This window comes from Electrophorus electricus, chromosome 1 (assembly GCF_041902795.1).
Source record: "Electrophorus electricus isolate QZ-2024a chromosome 1, ASM4190279v1, whole genome shotgun sequence".
Lineage (NCBI taxonomy): Eukaryota > Metazoa > Chordata > Actinopteri > Gymnotiformes > Gymnotidae > Electrophorus > Electrophorus electricus.
Window position 1 is genome coordinate 10,223,721 of NC_137497.1, and position 3,567 is coordinate 10,227,287.

Consider the following 3,567-nt stretch of genomic DNA (forward strand, 5'->3'; position numbering starts at 1 on the left):
TACATCTCTCCGTAACACACACATAATACACTTCTTTCACACAAACGCATACACAATCCACCTCTCTCTCTCTCTCACACGCACACACACATACTTTGTCTTTCACACACAAACATGCACTCTACACGTCTCTCACATACACACACACACAGCCTGTCACATACACACACATAATATACCTGTCTCTCTCTCTCTCTCTCTCTCTCTCTCTCTCTCTCACACACACACACACACACACACACACACACACACACACACGAACGCACACACACCACCTCTCTCTTTCTCTCTCTCACACACTCACACACATACACAGACACACCTCTCACTCACACACTCTTACACACACAAACACACAGTAGATCTCTCTGTCACACACACACACACACACACACACACACACTACAAGTCTCTTACGCAAATGTATGCACACACACACTCACACATACACAGACACCTCTCTCTCACACACACTACAGTTCTTTCTCACACATACACGGTACACATCTTTCTCTGTCTCTTACACACACTACACCTGTCTCTCTCTGTCATACACACACACAAGCACACACCTCTCAAACACACAAACACACAGTACATCTCTCTCTCTCACACACACACACACACACACACCTCTCACACACACACACCTCTCTCACTCACACACCTCTCTCACTCACACACCTCTCTCACTCACACACCTCTCTCACTCACACACCTCTCTCACTCACACACCTCTCTCACTCACACCTCTCTCACACACACCTCTCTCACACACACCTCTCTCACACACACCTCTCTCACACACACAAACAGTACAAATCTCTGTGACACACACACACACACTCTCTCTCTCTCACCCCTCTCTCTCTCTCTCACACACACACACACACACACACACACACACACACACACACACACACACACACACACACACACACACACACACACACACACACACACACACACACACACACACACAATACTACAAAATACACCTGTATCTTTCTCTTACACACATACACACACACCTCTCTCACACACTACACTTCGTTCTCACACATACACGCTACACATCTTTCTCTGTCTCTTACACACACTACACCTGTCTGTCATACACACACACGAACACACACCTCTCTCACACACACACACACAGTACATCTCTGTGACACACACACACACACACACACACTACAAGTCTCTTACACAAACGTATGCACGCACACACACACACACACGTGTCTTACACAAACGTATGCACACACACACACACAAAACACCTCTCTCTCTCTCTCTCACACACACACACACACACACACACAAAATACACCTGTATCTTTCTCTCATACACATACACACACACACACACACTTCTCACACATACACACTACACATCTCTCTCTGTCATTCACTCTATACCTCTCACTCTTTCACACACACACACCCACACACACACACACCCACACACACACACACACTCACACACACACACACTCACACACACACACACTCACACACACACACACTCACACACTCACACACACACACACTCACACAGACACTTTAAACCTCTCCCTCTCTCTCTCACACACACACACACAATAAATGATGTTCAAATAATAGACTGAGCTGCAGTTGATTTCTGTACATATGACATAAATACTGTTCTACAAGTTACACATGCTGTGGAATCATAACCTCACTGTGTTAAACTCTGTACAAATCTACACATTAAAGGTGGAAATCTTTGGAAACTGAAAGGTTTTTCATTTTGTTTTCTGAGTGTTGGAGTGAAACAGATACAGATGTTGTACACAGTATGAGTGAAATGTATTATAGAAATGTATTGTAAATATTTGAGATGAAATATTATTCTTATAATATGTTACTAGAGTGTAAGTATAATGTTTATCTAGCCAGAAAAGTCTGTATATTTGATTGAAGTAGGTAAGACAAAAGTAGATTAAGAGAAAAATAACATACCTGTGATTATTTTTGTGGAGAGACTTCCATGTTGTTTTGGAGGGAAAAGAAACCGTAGTATGTTAAAGGGGACTTTTATGGGGAATATGCCTGCCCAAAGACAGGAAGTGACATTACCTCATTTGCTGTTTTTCCATATTTAAGTTTCTAAGGGAAAATTCAAGAGTGATGTTTTGAAGTTGATTGATATTGGAGAATTTATGATTGCTGGACTTTTATTCTTGTAAATGCTAAACTTTCCTTTTTTGAACATTTTTGTATGTTTTTGATGGGATGTGTTTTTTCTTTTGCACTGGAGCACTGGGAGCCAATAAAAACCTTTTCTTTTGTATCCACTTGGAGTGCTTAATGTTACCGCCAGATATTATTGCATTACAGTAGTCAAGTCTTGATGTAATAAATGCATGGACCATCTTTTCTGCATCATGTGAGAAGAGTGTTTTGATTTAAATTGTGAATGTGCTCATTATACCAAGGTACTAATTTTTTGTCCCTAATGATTGTATTCTTAAGTGGAGCAACATCATTAAAGGTGCACAGGAACACCACAAACAAAGCACACGGGGCAGAGCTGGGCAGAGATCTATTAATAATAAAGACAGAAACAAGGGCAGTTAAATTCTGGACACATTTACAACACAGTGAGCCAAACATATTCTAAAGGTCTGGAGTACCAAGAGCTGAGCAAAGAGAACAGTTACCTCACTCAGCTGGTCCTGAAATACAGTTCAGCATTAATACAATAACACTACACTAACACACAATAACACTGCACAAGCTCAGGGCCAGAAAATAGCAGCAAACCCAATCAGAATCACCAGAATTACAAAACAACATCACTTATTGGGAAACTCAATCAAAATGTTATCTGGCCCTAAATCAAAGGTACAGCGTGGCAGATTACCTAAGAACACTGTCTGATCCAAAACTGTCCACCCTGACCAAGTACAGACTCAGTGACCACCGCCTGGCCATAGAGACCAGCAGACATAAACAGTGCTGTTTACCTGAAGAGCAGAGACTGTCAGCAGTGCCAGGACTATAAGACCCAGACAAAGCTGCACTTTCTGAATGAATGTACAACATTTAGACAGATTAGAACTAAATTCTTTAAGAAAATTAGCCACGTATTCCCTGAGTTTAAAAATCTCCCTGATGAGGAGAAGCTGTGTGTGAGACAGAGAGAGAGAAAGAGAGAAACAGAGAGAGACAACTATTATCTCTGAGAGAGAGAGAGAGAACTATTATCTGAGAGAGAGAGAGAGAGAGAGAGAGAGAGAGAGACAGAATTATTACCTGTGTGTGAGAGAGCGAAAGAGAGAGAGACAGAACTATTATCTGTGTGAGAGAGAGAGAGAGAGAGAGACAGAACTATTATCTGTGTGTGAGACAGAGAGAGAGAGAGAGAGAGAGAGAACTTGCGTGAGACAGAGAGAGAGAAAGAGAGACAGAACTATTATCTGTGAGAGAAAGAAAGAGAGAGAGACAGAACTATTATCTCAGAGAGAGAGAGACAGAACTATTATCTGTGTGTGAGAGAGAGAACTATTATCTGTGTGAGAGAAAGAGAGAGACAGAACT

The 3,567-nt window shown here is 41.7% G+C and overlaps 1 pseudogene across 1 annotated transcript in view; it reads left to right on the forward strand.

Annotated features, from left to right (window-relative positions):
* Positions 1–2,317, forward strand: part of LOC145657025 (NLR family CARD domain-containing protein 3-like) — a 40,093-nt pseudogene extending 37,776 nt beyond the window's left edge. Inside the window, exon 10 of the transcript XR_014122820.1 lies at positions 1–2,317. This exon is cut by the window's left edge and continues 1,117 nt beyond it. The product of XR_014122820.1 is annotated as an NLR family CARD domain-containing protein 3-like (transcript).
* Positions 2,318–3,567: the final 1,250 nt, after the last annotated feature.